The sequence below is a fragment of the Scyliorhinus canicula genome, chromosome 16 (genome assembly GCF_902713615.1).
Source record: "Scyliorhinus canicula chromosome 16, sScyCan1.1, whole genome shotgun sequence".
Lineage (NCBI taxonomy): Eukaryota > Metazoa > Chordata > Chondrichthyes > Carcharhiniformes > Scyliorhinidae > Scyliorhinus > Scyliorhinus canicula.
In genome coordinates this window covers 47,473,187-47,486,494 of record NC_052161.1, presented here as the reverse complement: position 1 = coordinate 47,486,494, position 13,308 = coordinate 47,473,187, and the positions used below count along the sequence as shown (strand labels likewise).

The window sequence follows — 13,308 nt, the reverse complement described above, 5'->3', positions numbered from 1 at the left end:
ATTCTGTGTGAAAAAGGCCCTCCCTGTCCTGACCCGGCAACACACAACTGCTAGAAGCACAACCATGGCCGAAACGGCGCTAGAGGCCCCCACTGCAATCTGTTGCAGGGGAACCTTCGGTCTTTGGTGGGAGAGGGATATAAAACCCTCACAGGACATACGGGGACACCTCAATTGATCTCCCCATGGGACTCATGGAATACAAGTTCCGTCGCGAGTGGGCGGGGCCCGTCCAACTTGTGCTTGGAAATCCGCCTAATAAAAGCCAGCACGGACTGGGACCGGCGTGAACCGTTGCCCTGGTTGGGACCTTTGAACTGTAAGCTGTGTGTGTTTACTTAGTGTTGGTTTATTGATTGCTGTTTAACTTATCTTCTTGGAGGACAGCACGGTGGTGCAATGGTTGGTGTTGCTGCCTCACGGCACCGAGGTCCCAGGTTCAATCCCGGCTCTGGGTCCCTGCCCGTGTGGAGTTTGCATATTCTTCCCGTGTTTGCGTGGATTTCGCCTCCACAACCCAAAGATGTGCAGGGTAGGTGTGTTGGGCACGCTAAAAATTGATTGCCCCCTAATTGGAAAAAATGAATTGGGTACTATAAATTTTTATTTTTTTTAAAACTTATCTTCTGGGGCCTCCTGAGCTTTTACACCCGTGCTTTTCTTGAGCAGCAAGGAGTGTGTAGAAACAGCAGGATTCCTTTATCAGAAAGTGGAAGGTATGCTGCAAATGCCTTTTTGAGTGCATGGAGCTTACTTCCAAGCGTGCAGGCCATCAGTGTTACTATTTGTGTATTTTTCCATCATTGCTTCAATGATAATAGTTTCTGTCCGTCAGACACAGCTTCCTAGGAGATGAAACTGATTCTATATTCTCTGCTGCATGTATTAGTAGATTTAACAATTAACCTTGACCACAAAGAATTTGTTTTCTGCCGAATACACGGGATACACACCATAATGTCTGTCAGTTCAGGTGATGGAAGGTACGCCAGCTTTAAAATTAACAACCCTCCTAGAATTTTCTGTCTGTTGATCTTAATAGACAGAAAATCCATTACAGTGCCCCCTAGCTTTCACAATACTGACCCCCAGATTGCTACACTCCAAGCTTGGAATGCAACTTTGTAAGAAATGCACATAAGCGCCAAAGAAAACACCATGTCTTTCTCTCTGATAATAACACTAATGCTCAACTATAATTTACATTGCATAGCAATTATGGAACAAAGGGCCACATGCATCCAGCAGTAAAGTCAGAGGTGCCAGAACACCCACCATGGCAACATTCACACCCCACTTGCAAACAACACTCTTGTTTGACAGGCCAGTTGTAGAATTTGCATTTACAATATATTTTCTCCTTCAAATGTACCTTTAAATTGACTATTCATCAAGGTTTTCTAAGATCTTCGTGTCCTCGTGCATTAATTGCAGAAAACGAGTATGCAGGTATAGTAGGTAATAAGGAAGGCAAATGGAATTTTGGCATTTGTACCTAAAGGAATAGAGTTGAAAGTAGGGAAATGTTGCTGTAACTGTACAAGGCATTGGTGAGACCGCACCTGAAGTACTGTGCACAGTTTTGGTCCCCTTATTTGAGGAGGAATGTAGTTGCATTGGAGACAGTTCAGAGGAGGTTCACTAGGTTGATTCCGGAAATGAGTGGTTTGTCTTATGAAGAGAGATTGAGCAGTTTAAGTCTATACTCTCTTGAGTTTAGAAGAATGATAGGAAATCGATCTAATTGAGGTATATAAGATGATAAAAGGTATTGACAAAATAGACGCTTAGTCTTGTGGGGCAAACTGGAACAAGAGGTCATAGTATTAGGAAAAGGGGTTGCAGATTTAAAACAGAGATGAGGAGAAATTACTTCCCTCAAAGGGTCGTGAATCTGTAGAATTCACTACCCCAGAGTGCGGTGGATGCCGGGACATTTAAGGAGGAGATAGACAGATTTTTAGTTGGCAATGGGTTGAAGGGTTATGGAGAATGGGCAGGAAAATGGAGTTGAGGCCAAGAGGTGATCAGCCACGATTATACTGAGTGGCAGAGCGGGATAACGAGGGCATGAATCATCCACTCCAACACCTAGTTTTTATGTTCTTTGTAGAGACTGTTCACAAAGGAGCAGATGGTTCACTCCATTGAAGTGCTTAGAAGCCCATCCCGGGTTACCACTTTGAAGCAAGAGGTGCACGTTTCACAGGATAAAAATTCAATTTCTTTCATCTTGCATATATTTTGATAATACTGTGCATCATGAGTAGGCTAAGCATAAGGATTTTAAGGTTGTATTATCAACGTTCATGTGGAGTGAATGTCCACAGATCCCTGAAAGTAACAGGACAGGTTGGTAAGGTGCTTAACAAGACATATGGAATCCTTTCCTTTACTAGCTGAGGCATAGAATATAAGAGCAGGGAGGTTATGCTGGAACTATAGAAAACATTATGCAGGCCAGAGCTTGAGTACTGTGTGCAGCTCTGGTCACCTCATTACAGAAAGGATGTTGTTGCATTGGAGAGGGTACAGAGGAGATTTGCACAACTGTTGCCAACTGGAACTTTTAATTTTTGAGGAAAGATTGGAGAGGCTGGAATTGTTCCCCTTCGGACCGAGGAGAGATTTGATTGAGATGTACAAAGTTGTGAGGGGCCTGGATAGAGTGGATGGGTAGGGCTTATTTAATTTAGCAGAAAGTCAGTGACGAGGAGGCATAGGTTTAAAGTGATTGGCAGAAGGATTAAACGGGAGATGAAGAAAGCATTTTCACCCAGACGGTTGCAGTGGTCTGGAACTCATTGCCTGAAAAGGTATCATCGAATGTACAGTGCAGAAGGAGGCCATTCGGCCCATCGAGTCTGCACCGGTCCTTGGAAAGAGCACCCTACCTAAGCTCACACCTCCACCCTATCCCAGTAACCCCACCTAACCTTTTTGGACACTAAGGGCAATTTTGAATAGCCAATCCACCTAACCCGCACATCTTTGAACTGTGGGAGGGAACCGGAGCACCTGGAGGAATCCCACATGCAGACTCGGCACAGACAGTGACCCAAGCTGGGAATCAAACCTGGAGCTGTGAAGCAACTGTGATAACCACTGTTCTGCCATGCTGCCTAGTATAGGCAGCAAACCACAACTCATTTAAAAGGTGTCTGGATCTGCACCTGAAGTGTCTGAACCTGCAGGGCTATGGGCCAAATGCTGGAAAGTGGGATTCGGCTGGGTGGTTGGTTTTCTTGACTAACACAGTCGCAGTGGGCCAAGTGGCCTCTTTCTGCGCCGTAACAGTTCTATGCTTTCAGGGAGGAGCAACTGATAGGGATACGCAAAATACTTGCATTTTTGTAACTCACTTATTGCTTTAAGGATTTATAATTAACCCTGATTTGGAAGGAGTTATCTTCAGTGAGCTGAATTTTCAATCCAGGAACCTGATGCCTGGATAATTTCCAAGTCTTGACCCTATGCCTGCGTTGCGCATGGGATGTTGGCTTCATATGCAGATGCCCTATTTGGACTAGCAGTGCGCTTGGTGTCTGCGGGATCTGCCTGCTGAGCACAACCCCCAAAGGCAGACAGCAGCCATGACGGGGCCTGCCACTGCCTTGAGAATAGAGGAGGCAGGACTTCAGAGGTCAAGATTCCTCACGACGCAGGGAAGCGGCCAGACATCCAACTGAAATGTGTGGTGCCCGATCCGTGGAAGATTTAGCAGATCGGAGTACAAACCTGCAAATTATTTTCACACAGTTAATGGGCAGAAAGGCCTTTTTCTGCACCACAAACCTCTGGGTTTCTGGGAGCGACGACAGCTTGTTAGGCAGCCAAGCTGCAGCAGAGGTCCACGATGCGCTCTGCGCTAGTCTGCCATCAAGGCAGAAAATGTTCCAAATACTAGGCAAGAAAAAAGTACAATGAAGATTGCCCATGGAAAGCTGATCAAAGAGGGAAACAATTTAGATTTCAAATGGCCTTCACATAAGTTCTAATTCCAGCCAGTGGAAGAGGCATATTACACAGTAAACAGCATAAACTAAGTTTTTTAAAGGGTAGTACCCATAATTGATTGTCAGTTTAAGATATGTATGTATATATAGCACAGTTGCGGAAATACAAGAGGTGATGAATAAGGCTAGGCAGCGACAGATGGAACATGAGCTGACAGAAGGTTGCAGCAGAAGATGGGATGCGAGCCAGGGGTCAATGGGGGAAATGGAGGGATGTAGAGGAGAATGTGACAGACTGGTCTGGCTAAATAAGCTAGTTTAAGCTTTTCGTAAGAGTGTTTGTCCTCCTTTCTACTCCTGTGGTAAGTAAATTTATTTCAGAAAATGAATGTTAAAATCTGGCTCAAATCTTCCAGTGAAACTGCCACTCCAATTACGTTTGTGAAAAATTTAAGAGAATTTAACATTTAAGAGAGTGGCTGAGTGGAATGTACGTGTATGTTTTCTTCTGCGCTTATTGTCCTGGCATTTTACCCAGAATTCAAAGTAATGCATACTCATTCTAGGCTAGTAAAATAAACTTGTTGAATCTGGCGGTGGTCCATTCCAGAAGATATGAGGAAGAAATGTGACTTGTCACATACACAGAAGTAAAAGGCAGCAGCTTAAAATGAGATTGGTGTGGCATTACCATTTGATTAAATAAATCTTTTTGCACAGAGTGAAAGGCGATGCCTGATGCACTATCAATCACGAAAAGACGAGAGTAGAATGTAATCAAGACTTTATTACACAGAGATGTGTGGCCTCCTACAGCAGCTGACGAAATGGCTGCTGTACGGGGAGCACACATATTTATACTCCGCCTACTGGGCGGAGCCAGCAGGCAGGGATCTACCCCCGTACCTGTAGTACAGGGGCCTTACCATAACACACATATATACAGTATATACATAAATGGTCACTACCACAACACCATAATATACAATCCAACTGAGCACACCGTTTGTCCATTGACTTTTTGCCATTGGTTGAAACATTTATCACAAGAGCAAAGAATAATGCTAGATTTAATTTGAGACTCTTTCGTGTTTGGGATGCTGCAGAGTGCTTTACTGTTTAATTACAGTTTGTCAGGGATAGGGGCTGAACTCTCGGGAATTGACAGGACCAATCACCTCTGCTGTCAGGGTGTTTGTGCTGTGCTATAGTCAAGTGCAGCCCAAGGGTGAGATGTTCCATATCTGCCGATGGTGCACCCTCGCCCCAGGTTTCCCGGCGACGTGGGCTGGATGCAATGGGAAATCTCATGGACAGTGGGGGGACCAGAAGAATTTTGTTCCAAATATTTCCATTCTTACAAAGCATTGGGGCTGTGAGATATTATTTTTTGTATTCAGAATATGCTTCATATACTTTATGCTAATATTGTATAAAGTTGGAACTCAATATGGTTACCCATATTGTGCTGGCTACATCCAGGGGCTGGTTTAGCACAGTGGGCTAAACAGCTGGCTTGTAATGCGGAACAATGCCAGCAGAGCGGGTTCAATTCCAGTACTGGCCTCCCCGAACAGGCGGCGGAATATGCCGACGAGGGACTTTTCACATTAACTTCATTGAAGCCTACTTGTGACAATAAGCTATTATTATTATTATTATTATTACTGCAAAATAAGCTCGAAAAAGTTGAAGATTTGGAGCTAATCAAGTGAACCAACGCAGTGCAAACTATTCTTTGCAGTTGGTCTGAAGGACGAATGGCAGCAACTGCTTCAAAACCTTCTTGAAGGCAGCAACTGCTTCAAAATCCGCTTCAAAACCAAATTTACCTACCTAGCAAATGTCAATTTACCAGATTTCAAGATTCAAAAATTTACAAGGTCAAAAGATCGTCAAAGCAGACACTAAGCAAGATTACTTTCCCAAAGTGCTTCAAATGTTTTTTATGGCAATATTGATTTTGCCTGTAGGGCAATGGAACTGGTGGGGTTATTAGACTTGGTAATTGTTTTAACCACATTCAGGACGTAGCACGTTTAGTTTATTCAGCTGTCATAGGCATACAAGACATCATTTCAATAGATCAACATACTGCTGGGACAGCCAATAGGGAACATAGTCTGTGGACACATCGCACAATTAGTAATTATAATGATTTTGAGTGCTAGTTAATATAGACATGAAAAGTTTGATTTCTCCCAGGATTTAACATTACAACTTGAGAAAGTATAACTTGAGATAAAGTTATTTGGTCAATCATTGTTGCTACTTTCAAAAATTTATCACTTACATTAACCTGAACTCTATGCAGTACATAGTCACATGGAAAAATAAATAACTACAAGTGGAACCTTTTACAATGATGCTCTGTGAAAATTCCTTGGCCAGTAACTTAATTGAACAGAAACCGTACAGTTTAAACCATTGAACCATGAACAGGCTAATTCCATAAAAGACTCCGTTTAGCCTGGAGGCGAGATCTGTGTGGGATGGAGCGATTGTGAAGTCAGGAAACCTGGATGAATGGGTTTACTGCAGTGTACTGCAATTCCCAACCTCAGGCAGTGTAGTTGATGGAGTTGGAGGTCGTTTGGGTGGGAAACGTGCTTCACAGGCCAAAGCCTATCAGAGCAACTTGGTGCATTGAGAGGATATGAGAGACTGGGGGAGGGGAGCGCACGTGAGAGAGAGTCCCAACTTGATGTGTGTGTCTAGATCATGGGTGGTGGGAGGGTCACCTGGGGGGCCTCATTTGGCAATGTGTCCAATGGTGTTTGTTGGTAGTGCGGGAGGGGGGGTGGGGCGGTGCGAGAGGAGACCAAATATGGGGCATGGGTCTGTTTACTGGGTACCTTGTTGGGCCTGGAGAAAGCACACTAGTTCCTTCTGCTCCACAAAGCACTTACTTTATCCAGTCAGCTCCCCTTTCTTTTCCTTCCAGGTGACACTCCAGGTCACCTCCTGAGCAAGGGCCAGTGCAGGCTCGATGGGCTGAATAGCCTCCTTCCGCACTGTAAATTCTATGATTCTATGAACTGTACACCACTGCATCAAGGAAGTGACAAATGCACTGCACAAAAGGCCTGAAGAACTCATAAAACAACTAGGTCAAGAGGGCAATGGGATTTTGGCCATTACTGCCTTTCTGTGTATTCAAGTTGTAATAGACTGCAGCAATGTTGCATGAAGGTACCACCACAATTTAGTAACAGGGATTGATTCTATTTGCTCAATGCATAGGTACTCAGTGACCACAAGAGGCACCTCAAACATGTGTGGTGCTATCCTGGCAGCTGCCATGATGCTCATATGCTTTGACACTTGCAGGTGCTGCATTTGTTTGTGCCAAGGCCACATATCAATGGTGGATCTTCGGTGATAGGGTTACCCTCGTTGCATACGGCTGATGAGGCCTGTTGGAAACGCATACAATGTGATAGAAGAGAGGTTCAGTGCCAATCATGGCACAACAAGGAACGTGATGGTATTTTCCACTTCCGTCTTTGTCGAGCGGGATCGGCACCAGGAGCGGAAAATCCCGTGAGAGATCCAAATCAGATTTCACACCAATGTAAAGGGATGACGTAATTGTGTCCCCCCCCCCCCCCCCCCGCCCCCTCCCTACCAGTGACATAACGGGAAGCCCGACATTCAATGTCAGGAACCCCATTACAATAGGTTTGCAACTAATTATCAGGCCCTCTACGTTACATTATTCATTCATGTCGGCATGAGGACAGACCAACATCATTTACGACTGGCCTCCCATGGCGGCATGTACCTGGTGGGCAGACCCACTGGCGGAGCTCAAGTGAATACATCAGGCGTGGGGGAAAGGGTAATGGCTGGGCAGTGCCAGAGGAAAGTTCTGGGTGTGGTGGCATTTTGTGTGTGGTGGGACTGCGATAGGGAGTTTGGAGAGTTCAGTTTCATTTTTGTATCAGGTTGACATTAAAAAGGGGTGCCCTGATCCATACAAAACGAAGATGCTGATGGAGCATGCGCAGTCAGCGCCCGCTCACCAGCGTGACATTTCGGGGCCTGTCCCTTGGGGTATTTTTTTCATTGTCCCTAACAATACAGCTGAGAAAGCCGTCATTGGGCCCAAAGGCTTCAACGCTGATTTTCCCTCCCACTGTGACACTCTGCATTAAAAATGGAAAATTCCAATCCTCAAGTGTGTCGGGTTGCACCTTGCCCAACCTCTGAGTGCAAGATGGCATTCGCTGCATCTCATTGGCTCGCAGTGGTCGGCTGCAGGGTCGTCCTGATAATAGGCATCCAGTGTGAGATCTCCTGGGTCTGTCTCTCCATGATGGTCTTCACTGTTTCTGCAGAAGTGATGTACTCTCCTAACTGAGACATTACAATAGTCATCTCCTTCGTCGCCCATCGAAGCCTGCTCAAAATCACCAGCAGCTCTGCCAGATACTCCCCTGCTTGCCTCTCCAAATACAACAGGTTCAGTATGAGCTTCATCAGAGGCTCTTTGTCGGCTGGGGTATATTACTGCCTCCATCATCTGCGTGACTGTGCAGTGCTCACCAGATCATGACCGCTGAGCGGCTGTGCGATCGGCCCTCCACCAAGGTATCTACACTTCTGTTGGGTGCAGCGGTCAAATATGACACTGTGCCTCAGAAACATGCAACCTGTCATGCTCCAAGGAGGTGTAAGGTGGAACATATGGGGGTTGGTCCCGAAGCACTGCACTGCACCTGCAAATGAATTATAGAAGCAATTACTGGAGTGATGATGTAAAGGACCACCACCACCCAGGGCTGCAGCCGGCTGCCATGGTAGCCAGGGAAAATGGGTGATATGTTGGGTACTCTGGATCTGTGGAGACTGCGTTTACCTTAGCAGTAACATAGACAGGCTACCAACACTTGTAATAGTACAACTCTATTTTGTTTAACTATGAGCTGTTAAACATACTTGCACTGTCGGTCGACACTATGTTAGATTGATTGAAGATCTATGCCTAACCTGACCAGCCTATATTGCTAGCGCATGGTGGATGTTTGTGCTACTGACTGCGGGCTCTGTCTGTCTCAGAGGCTGAATCCCGAATGAGCGGGAAACTAGTGCCCTCTGGCTTTATAGTGACCGTGCCCCAACTGGTGATTGGCTGCTTTGTTGTCTGTGTTGATTGGTCTTGCAGTGTATCAGTCAATGTGTGACTCTGCACCATCATATACTGATGTGTATATTATGTCAATGGGCAAGCCCAATTCCTTCTCATTCTTCACATCTGCCAGTGGAACCTCAGTGTTAGATATGTACAGATTGCCCTGCTCCACTGACAGCTCAGGGCTTCTATTTCTGTGTCTGCTCGCCGACAGATCTCCAACCCTGGTCCTGGTTTTCTCCCCAGGCGTTGTGGGCCCTTTTGCCCTGCAAAAATAAGAAAAGCAAAAAAGTGTTTTCCAGTGATGTCGAGGAACATCCCTTACTGCTGGATTGTCCCCTGGTCCCATGAGCCATCCAGGTTTCCTAGCTATCCTTGGAGTCCTGTGCTGGCCAAGAAGCCGAGGAAGATGCCGATTCCAGTGATGCACCCACACGTGCAAGCAGCCTATGTGACAATGGAAAATGGTGAGGCAGAACATTTTACACTTCAATGCATGTCCCAGCCCTCAACCATTTGGTACGCCTACTTTTCTCACCCACCTTTCACGCACTTGATGACCATATGAAATTCAAACGCGCCCGTGAGGAGGGGAGCGGAGGAGGTCATTCATCATCTTTTGACACTTGACCTAATCCTTCAGAGGAGCACATGGTCACTCACTTCCCCCCCACCTTCTGGCTACTCTGGTTATTTGAGATGGCTTTTTGCAGCCATCAGCTCAAAATACATTCCCTCTGTCTTCCCAAATAGCCTGGAAGAGGTTGTGAAGTTAACTCTGACTGAACGGTAGGGTGTGCGTATGGATTGTGACTTCTCTGAACAAAGCTGAATCTGTTGATGACACTAATAGCACTTGTCCGAAGACGGTGATTTCTTCTACTCTCAAAGGTTTTCGCTTGCAATATTCACACATCTGTTATTAAGAAAACAAAGATAATTTTAAAGAATTTTTATTTGTATTGGTAAATATTAGAAATAAGGTATAGTTTTAAGTGGGTTTAATTTGATGTTTCTGTGCCTGGAAGGATAAATCATATCATTAGATTCATGCTGGACAAAGGTGCTTGTATGTCTGGTGTTTGTTAAGTCCTAACAGTGTTTCTATTGCGCTTGTAAATGGCTGCAGAATGAAGAGCAAATAAAAATAAGTTTTTCCTTAACAAGTGGGATGTTGTAATGAAAATTAAATGATAATCGCTTATTGTCACAAGTAGTGAGCGATGGTGGTATAGTGGTGAGCTTAGTTGTCTTCCAAGCTGTTGACTTCGGTTCGATTCCCTGCCACCGCAATAGCAAATTGGAAATTCTGCCTCACTTCCTGAGAAAGCGAAACAGTTTTTCACTCCGAATTTAAAGACAGCATGGTGGCACAGTGGTTAGCATTGCTGCCTACGGCGCTGAGGACCCGGGTTCGAATCCCGGCTCTGGGTCACTGTCTGTGTGGAGTTTGCACATTCTCCCTGTGTCTGTGGGGTTCACCCCCACAACCCAAAAGATGTGCAGGGTAGGTGGATTGGCCATGCTAAATTGCCCCTTAATTGGAAAAAATAATTGGGAACTCTAAATTTAAAAAAAAAACAGCAAAGAAAAGGTGTGAACAGCCAGGAGACTTTAAGTAGCACCAGTGGGTGCGTTTAAATCACATACTGCACCAATGGTGGTGTGAGCCAAGCCACCCTGATCCCGAGGGGGACACTCCGAGTCCACGAATATGTCCTTGCTACTCCCCCTGGTCCAGGGAGCCATCCCCCAGCAACCTCAACACATTTAGCAGGACAGCACGGTGGCACAGTGGTTAGCACTGCTGCCTCACAGTGCCAAGAACCCGGGTAGGATCCTGGCTCCGGATCAGTGTCTATGTGCAGTTTGCACATTCTCCCCGTGTCTGTGTGGTTCTCACCCCCACAACCCAAAGATGTGCAGAGTAGGTGGATTGACCATGCTAAATTGCCCCTTAATTAGGGGGGGGGGAAAGAATTGGGTACTCTCAATTTAAAAAAAATAAATAAAAAAAATTAAAAATGGCGAGTTGGTTGATGGATAGATCACAACTGATGACATGAATTTGGGGCAGCAGGGTAGCATGGTGGTTAGCATAAATGCTTCACAGGTCCAGGGTCCCAGGTTCGATTCCCGGCTGGGTCACTGTCTGTGTGGAGTCTGCACGTCCTCCCCCTGTGTGCGTGGGTTTCCTCCGGGTGCTCCGGTTTCCTCCCACAGTCCAAAGATGTGCGGGTTAGGTGGATTGGCCATGCTAAATTGCCCGTAGTGTCCTAATAAAAGTAAGGTTAAGGGGGGGTTGTTGGGTTACGGGTATAGGGTAGATACGTGGGTTTGAGTAGGGTGATCATGGCTCGGCACAACATTGAGGGCCGAAGGGCCTGTTCTGTGCTGTACTGTTCTATGTGTAAGCTTCAAATGGAGTTACTGTGAAAAGCCCCTAGACGCCACATTCCACTGCCTGTTTGGGGAGGCTGGTATGGGAATTGAACCATGCTGCTGGCCTGCCTTGGTCTGCTCTAAAAGCCAGTGAATTATCCCAGTGTGCTAAACCAGCCCTAATGGAGAAAACTTTAAAGTTTTTGTTTAGCTAATTTGATTGCTGTTGGAAACAGGACCTCAGGAAGTGAACATCTCGCAACTCTGCCAGAAGAAAAACTGGACAGGATGGGATCTACAAAAAGGCAGGCATCCGAAGTTACATGTTATAGTCCAGATAACCAGGGAATTGGGACAGAAAGAATGTTTAAGGTGGCTGGAGTTGTGTGAACAAAGACCAAGGTATTGTTCAAAAGTATTCAAGGAAGAGTAAGCAAAGTATCCTGAGTTAAAGAGACAATTGTAGTAACCAGATATAGAGAGGGACAACAGCCTTCAAAGGTAAATTGGAAGTCTGATGCCCTTTTAATACAGTCTGGGATTCGAGATTAAAAGCAATTGAGAGCAATCTACATAGCAGTCAAGACAAAGAAATCCTAAAGGGATTGGTATAAAATCCTTGGACTGGATTCACTGTTAAAAGTGGAGTGAAGGCTTTGTATAAAAGTGTCCTTTGGAGAACCTGGCCTGGATTTCAGGATGCAAACTGCTAAGGAAAAGCATAATTATGAGAGATGATTTTACAGTGTGTTTTGGGGATTGGAGTCTGGAAACTTTCACGTGACAATCGTCTGGGAGGACTCTGAGGAGGCATGCACATCACTCACTTGGGGTTCAGAGTGGAAAGTGTATTTGCCTACAGTCATCTTGCGTCTATAAAAGGAATTTTGTGTTAATGAGACCATTGTAGCTTGAGATGTATTTTATAATCCTTGTTAATCCTAAAACCTGTGTGTAATTGTTTAGCTAAGGGGGAATAAAGGTGTATTGTATCATCGTCTAATGATTTCATGTTCAATATATGTTTTTTTCGTGTTGTTAAAAAGATTTGTCGTCCTGTGACTCTGTTCCTCCACATTTTATAAAGAAATAAATAAGTTATGGTCTTAAGTTATGAGGCTGGATTCTCCATTTTTGGGACTAAGTCCCCATGCCGATGTGAAAACTGCGTCAAAAGGCCACAGATTCATGCTAACGGCGGCGGCCTCTGTGAACTCAACCCGTGGACGTGGACGCCCAAAATAATTCCTCGCATCGACCGCTCGCCTGGCCCTAACCACCTGCACACATAGCCTCGGTCCCAAATGAGGCCCCCCATACTCTCCGATCGGCTTTCCCCGCAGATGCCGCGTGGCTATCACGGACGGTGGGACCATGAGTGGTCCACGCCGTCGGGAATTCGGCTGGTCGGGGACAGAGAATAGCGGGGCGGGCCTCAGGCAATGGCCCAAGGTGGTGGATGATCGGCGCGTTGTGCTTTCAGAGCACGCCGCTTTTCGGAGGGCGGAGAATCGTGGAACTGGATCCGGTCCCGATTTCATGCGGGGAAATTGGATTCTCCACCCCGTCACCGAACGTGATTTTGGCATCGGGGTGCGGAGAATCCAGCCCCTGGTCTTTTGAGTCAGGGTTCCATTCTGTGATCTTCCCATCCAGTTATAACATCAACTGGGATCGTACACTGAGAATGTTAACTAGTCCAATTGCAGCCCTCCCTTGGAAAGACCGCATGCAGAATTTCAGCTTTCAAACAGGGCTTTGCGCTTGTTAAATATGGTGACTTCTCCTGCATGGGGAGCAGGTGACACGGGTCTCCCAACAGAGCAGCCCCCTCCA

The 13,308-nt window shown here is 45.8% G+C and overlaps 1 protein-coding gene across 2 annotated transcripts in view; it reads left to right on the top strand.

The window, feature by feature from the left end:
• LOC119979630 (serine/threonine-protein kinase 32C) overlaps window positions 1-13,308 on the top strand; it is a 428,471-nt gene that overhangs the window by 172,881 nt on the left and 242,282 nt on the right. The gene's annotated exons all lie outside the window — the stretch shown is intronic.